Genomic DNA, 7,329 nt, shown 5'->3' with positions numbered 1-7,329 from the left:
AATTAGCCGGGCATGGTGGCGCATGCCTGTAGTCCCAGCTACTTGGGAGGCTGAGGCAGGAGGATCGCTTGAGCCCAGGAGTTTGAGGTTGCTGTGAGCTAGGCTGACGCCATGGCACTCACTCTAGCCTGGGCAACAAAGCGAGACTCTGTCTCAAAAAAAAAACCAGCCTGAGCAAAAGCAAGACCCCTGTCTCTACTAAAAATAGAAAGAAATTAATTGACAGGGCAGGTCCAGTGCTTCAGTAACGCCCACATCCCTTCCCGTGGCTGCAGGCTATGGCAGTCTGGCCCCTGCCCCCCCCCCCCCACCTGGTGGCTCACTCAGCTCCTGCCACAGTGGCTCCTTTCCTTTCCTCCCAACCCCCACTGCCCTCAAGGACGTCCCCACCTCAGGGCCTTTGCGTGCCCCTCATACTGTGTGGCCCACTCCTTCCCTTTGTTCAGGTCTCTGCTCAACTGTCACCCAGTCAGTGAGGCCTTCTGGGGGGCTGGCCCCAGGACTCGCATCAACTGGCAGAATGTGCCCGAAGTGCGGCTGTGCCACTTCCAGGCCTCGGCCTTGAGACAGCCTGGCAGCTTCCGCTTTTGAATTTCGGGAGCCCCGAGCTGCCATGTAAGAAGTCTGGCTACCCTGCTGGAAAGGCCACGTGGAAAGAGCCCGTGAGAGGCCACGTGGACCGGCCTCACCGAGAGGGAAAGGCGCTGAGACCACCTGGAGGGAGGGGCCCCGTGTCCCAACACCCAGCAGGCCCACCTTCCAGCCATCCCTGCCAGGACGCCAGACACGGGAACGAGCCACCCTGGACGTTCCAGCCCAGGCAAGGCCCAGATGACTGCAGCCCCAGGAAAAATCTGTGTGGAACAAAAGAACCACCTAGCTGAGCCCAAGTTAGTCCACAGGATCTTGAGAGATAGTAAAATGATTGTCACTTAGTTTTTTGTTTGTTCGTTTGAGATGAGGTCTCACTTTGTCACCCAGGCTGGAGTGCAGTGGCACGATCATTGCTCGGCACAGTCTTGAACACCTGGGCTCAAGCGATGCTCCCACCTCAGCCTCCTGAGTAGAGTTGGGACTATAGGTATGTGCCACCATTCCTGGCTAATTCTGATATTTTTTTTTCTAGAGACATGGTCTTGCTCTATTGCTCAGGCTGATCTTGAACTTCTGGCTTCCAGCGATCCTCCTGCCTCCACTTCCCAAAGTGAGCCACCACACCCTGCTAAGTCACTTAGTTTTGAGGTGGTTTGTCATGGAGCAGGAGGTAACAGGAACACCTGTCCTGACCATCCCAGCTCAAATTGCAGCCTCACTCTCTCACCATTTTCTGTCCTCTGCCGTGCCTTTCTGCAGAGCAATTAAAATTTCCTGACATTTATACACGTATTTGTTTATTGTCCACCTTTCCCACTGGACTGTAATCTCCATGGGGTGGGGAATTTTGTTTGTTCTGTTTCCTGCTTCATTCCTGGAGCTCAGGACAGTGCCTAGCTCAAAACAGGCACCCACTAAATATTTGTAGAATGAATGAATACATAAGTATCTAATCCTCTAAGATCAAAATAGCCTTGCTTTTAGAATGATCCTTTTCATCTGAGGAAAAAAACATCCAGTCCCCAGCTCCTAAGGAACTGCACGTGCCGTTCCCTGAGGTGCATCCAGCAACTGACCTTAGGCAAGAAAACCTACAGTTTGTGTTGAACTGTTACGTGAAAGACTGATTGGAAAAGTGAATGATGAACATTTACCAGTAAACAACACCTTTACACACATTCAGTTTTATATTTGGAGCATGCCCCGCATTCTTGCAGCGGGGACAAGCAGCCGCACTGGTGCAAGGTCAGCTGGAGGAAGGGTGGAGAACACCCCAGAACCGAGCAGGAGATGATGGGGGGACCCTGACCTAGCTGCTCAGGATCCCCAGGGCCCACCCTCTCCCTGCCCCGCTACGCCAATTCCCCTACGAGGGGCCGCCTGGCTTCGGAGTCCTGCCTTCCACACAGAGGGGCAGAGCTGTGTCGCCATCACGTCCGCACAGTTGCTATTTGGGTCCTCTCCTCTGTTCTGTCGGCCTGACATTTCCTCAGCCGCATCCAAGCCCAGTGTACCATTTTAGCTGACGTGGGTGTTTCGTGGGGACAGCAGATGGGCGGAATGACAAATAGCAGGATGGTGGGGCCGGCCGAGAAGTGCTTTTTCCTGTGTGGGAACGGTTGTCTGTGCACGTGGTCCGCAGCCGTCTAGACACGCTGTGGAGGCAGCAGCGAGTGCTAGGGCCCCGCCGGCCAGCGCGGACTTCCATTCCTTCTCTGCTGCTACCCGGCGGCTGCTACTCGACTGTCTGGGGGTCCCCGACAAGCAGAGCCACAGACAGGAGTTTCTTTGCCCCCAGGAGGCATGAGAACGTATTGGGGAAGTGAAACAAGGAAGAGAAGAAAGGGTGGCTGGTGAGCAGGTGACAGACAGCTGTGGGCTCCTGGGGTGCACGGGGCCCTCTGGGCGACTTGGCAGAATGTGCTGCAGCGCTGTCATCGGGTGACTCCGTTTTTCACTGGTTAAGGGTTGCCCCAGGTGGTAACTCCAAGGCACTTTGGCCTGACCTGCACCCAGACAAAACCTTCAGAAGGCAGAAATTCTCAGGTTCGTAGTAAGAAGCCATCATTGGGAACAGGGACTGCTAAGGGAATGGTCGTTTGCAACACTAACCTGTGCGTCTGCCGCATGCCAGGAGCCGAGGCAGGGCTGGGGCAGAGGACAGATAAAATTGGAGCCTTGCTCGGAGTCCAGTAGGGGTGGGGATGGGGGATGGGGGGGTGAATCTACCAGTGTTTCCCTGAAAATAAGACTTACTCATAAAATAAGCCCTAGCAGGACTTCTAAGCATTTGCGCAATAGAAGCCCTACCCCGAAAATAAGACCCAGTGATGGGCGTGGCCACGCAGCGGATCTGCACAACCCATGCATCTCGTCGCCGGGCAGTAAAGAAGACGAGCAGCCCTTCTCATCTGCCCCATGAGAGCTCTGTTGCTCGACATGAGAGACTGGGGCCAATGGTTCTAAAGGAAATAGAGTCGCAAGAAATTCAGGATGGAATTCAGGGTTTGGAGAGTTATGATGATGTTCCAGAAGAAGACGACTTAACTATATTTGAATAAATGTAGATTGTTGTACCGTACTTAAAAAAAATAAGACATCCCCTGAAAATAAGCCCTAGGGTGTCTTCTAGAGGAAAAGCAAATATAAGACCCTTTCTCATTTTTGGGGGAAACATGGTACGAGTAGTTGTGAAGCCCAAGGGCAGAGGCCCCGTCAAACATGACGGGAGGCACAAGGACCGCTTAGGGTTCCTAGGAAGCTTCTCAGAGCAGGGACCACGAGCCGTGTCCTGAGAGCCAGGGTTACACATGTGTAGCTAACAGTTCCCAGAGTCTCTCCACGCATATGGTGGCTGCCTTCTGTGATGTGGGACAGCTGGGACGCCTTGTCAGGGAGGTGCGTGGAATGGCTAACTAGGGAGCTGTCCCCGGGCATTCAGCAAAGAAAGCTACATCCGAAGTGGGGCGGAGGCCTCTCAGTCAATTGCACGTCTTCGGTGACCCCTGAGCTGCTGTGCTGGGAGCGAGGGTCAGCTGATGGCCCTGGTGACAAAGCAGAGGTCCTGGAACTGGAAGGTGGGTGGAGAGGCCGCCAGTCCTCTCCTTGCTAGGGTGCTACAGCTGGCTGGCTCCTGGAGGTCAGTATCGTCACTTCGTGATTGGTTCCGGGATGCCACCTTCCTCTACGCTCACCTCTTCCCGCCTAGCCTCAGGGAATGTCCTTACAGTGTGCTCTGTTGTTCAGTATTTTACAGATTACGAAGCACTGACACAGGGGCTCACAGTTTGTTCTTACAGGGACTCTGTGAGGCAGGTGAGATGTCGGTAACTGCAGTTTTCAATGGAGGAAACTGAGGCCTCCATATGTCAATGGGATGGGCCATACGGGATGGGCTCAGGGCTGCACGGACAGGACGTGGCAGGCCCTGAGGGACCACGCCATAGCCCCGTGTCCTGTGTGTGTCCCACTCTTCATGAGGGTGGAAAATTTTTACACAGGCAATTTTCTCCCTCTTGTTTCTGGTCCAGTTTCAGCGTTTCCTAAACAACTTGGATAATTTTATGTACTGTGCTGTGCCGCTCTAAATAACACTGGAGCACACAGTGAAAAAGTCCATCCTTTTTCTGTCTCTCTGAGTATATTGAGAAGAAAACCTCTGTAGGTAATAGCCTTTGTCACCCGCCTTTCACTCAAATACTCTCTTTTCATTGTATTTATTTTTACAGTTACCTTCTATCTAGGGCAAATGATAGCCATTTCCCATTGTAGTAGTGAGATAAGCTTATTTTTGAAACCAATTACTTTGAATAAAAAGACTGAGCCTCTTTAATGAAAAATATTGTATAAATAACACTGTAGGCTGGGTGCAGTGGCTCACACCTGTAATCCCAGCACTCTGAGAGGCTGAGGCAGGAGGATCATTTGAGCTCAGGAGTTCAAGGCCAGCCTGAGCAAGAGCAAGACCCTATCTCTACAAAAAACAGAAAAATTAGCCGGATATGGTGGTGCGAGCCGGTAGTCCCAGCTACTCAGGAGGTTGAGACAGAAGAACTGCTTGAGCTTGGGAGTTGGAGGTTGCAGTGAGCTATGATGATGCCACTGTGCTCTAGCCTGGGTGACAGAGGGAGATTGTCTTAAAAAAAACAAACAAAAATCTAAGTGGTCCTCAGATACGGCAAAAACAAAGATTTTTCGTGGCGCACTTACCCAATAGGGATTAAAGCTTTTCATTATGATAACAATAAAACAGCTACTATTGAGTATCTGTTATGTGCCAGGGACTTTAACTTTATTTCTAGCCTTTATAAAAACCCTGTGAAGCAGTTGTTATTTTGCCCATTTGCAGATGAGGAAACGGAGGCTCAAAAGCTTTAGGTGACTTGCCTGGGTCACGCTGTTAGTGTGGTAGGTTATTAAAGTGGCCCCGTTTCCTCTTCCCTGGATCCACACACATTTGCAATGTGATTTTTCAGCTCTTTTCAGCAGCAGGTGGAATTTATTTCTCCACCCCTCTCACTTGCCTTGGCCATGTGATCTGCTTTGGCGAATGGGACACCAGTAAACATGGCCTGAGCGGAGGCTTGTGAAGTGCTGTGCACTGGGGTTCCTTCTTTCACTGCTGCTGGGAACCCTTCTGCCACTGCTTCGTGAACAGGCCCAGGCTAGAGGACAAGAGTCACAGGCCCAGGCGTCTCCATGGCCTCAGCGGACACTGAGCCAACCAACCCTCAGAGATGTCAATGGGCCATCTTAGATCATCAAGCCCCAGCCAAGCCAGTCCAGCCCCTAAGTGCCCAGCTGAACCTCAGAATCATGAGAAATAAGTTTGAAAGCACCATTTTGGGGTGTTTTATTACACGGCAAAAGCTAGCTGATAGAGATAGTGAAGAGAAGAGCTAGGACTGGACCTGGACTGCTCTTCCTACAGTCTTTCCCATCTCAGCAGGTAACACTCACGCCCTAAACCTAGAAGTTGCCATCCATTTCTACGTCTACTCACCCAAACCATCAGGCAAAGCTCCCAAAATACTTGAATCTGCTTTCTTCCACAATACCTCACTACTCTTCTAGACTGGGAGTTGGCCAACCTTTTCCTGTAAAAGTGGATCTGGATAGTAAATATTTTGGGCTTTGCAGGCCACGTGGTCTCTGTTGCAGTTACTTAGCCCCGCCGGGATAGCACGAGAGCAGCCATGGACAATACGTAGGCAACTGGGGAATGCTGTTCCCTGATAAAACTCTATTTATGGATGCTGAAATTAGAATTTTTATAATTTTCATGTGCCATGAAAGATTCTACTTTTGATTTTGTTTCAAGCATTTAAAAATGTAAAAACAATTCTTAGCTCACAGACTACACAAAAACAGGCAGGAGGTGGGATTTGATCTGTGGGCCATAGTTTGCTGACCCTGATCTAGACTATTACAACAGCTGTCCAACCAGCCTCTGCCTTGACTCCTGCCCCTGCATTCTGCTCCCTTCTTGAAAGGGAATGGAAGGACTTTATTCCCCTGCATGGCCCTGCCTTTCCATCTTACTGAGGATAAAACACAAACTCCTTACCATGGTGTATTGTTTGGCATAACCTGGCTCTTCCACCTGCCCCCCATTCTGCAATTCCTTCCTCTTTCTCACTGCTCTCTGGCCACCCTGTCTTCTTTTGGCTCTTCCACGTAACAAGTTACTCTCTTTCCTCCCTTGGGGCCTCTGAAAGTGCTGAACCTCCTGCTGGAATATTCTTCCTGGGGCTCATTATGATGCTGGCTGCTTTTCATCCTTCGGCTTCCATCTTACACATACCCCTCAGAGGAGCCTTCTCTGACCACCCAGTCCAACATTGCGATTCCCACCCTGGGTCGGTGATTCTCTGTTTCTTCATGGCACATTTCCTTCCCTGCTAATTGTTTGCCCCTCCCTCCTCTAGACCATAAACTCCATATCTGTCTTACAGCCCCAGTGTCCTGCACAGATAATAATAAACAGTTTGTTGGGTGAAGGAATGAATTACCACCTGTCATGGGTAACTTTAGGTGTCAACTTGACTGGATTAATGGATACCCAGATAGCTGGTAAAGCATTATTTCAAGGTGTGTCCGTGCGGGTGTTTCTGGAAGAGATTGGCATTTGAATCGGTAAACTGAGTAAGGAAGAATCACCTTCACGGAAAGTGTGTGGCTGGGGGCCAGGATAGAACAAAAAAGCAGAGGAAAGGCAACTTTGCCCTCTCTCTCTTCTGGAGCAGGACACCCTTCCTCTCCTGCCCTTGCACATCAGAACTCCAGGTTTTCTGGCCTTCAGACTCTGGGACTTGCACCAGGGGCCCCCAGTGCTCTCAGGCTCTTGGCCTCAAACTGAGAGTTATCAGCTTCCCTGGTACTAGGACTTTGAACTTGTTCTGAGCCATGCTACCAGCTTTCCTGATTCCTAGCTTGCAACAGCGGGCCGTGGGACCTCTCAGCCTCCATAATTGTGTGGGCCAATTCCCCTAATAAATACCCTCTCATATATCTAGTTCTACATATCCTATTGGTTCTATCCCTTTGGAAAACTCTAATACACCATCCAACTCATGATGCCATGGATTTTTTCAGCGTCATATCCTTCCCTGTACTGCCTCACAAGTCCCATTTTGCAAGTCTGACTCTGTTAATTCTACACATACCTTTCAAATCACTGAACTTGCAAGTGAACCCACAGCCTCTTAGCAAAGAACTGACTAGCACTAACCGTGA

This window comes from Microcebus murinus, chromosome 16, assembly GCF_040939455.1.
Source record: "Microcebus murinus isolate Inina chromosome 16, M.murinus_Inina_mat1.0, whole genome shotgun sequence".
NCBI lineage: Eukaryota > Metazoa > Chordata > Mammalia > Primates > Cheirogaleidae > Microcebus > Microcebus murinus.
The sequence above is the reverse complement of the archived record's forward strand: the minus strand, read 5'-3'. Positions refer to the sequence as shown.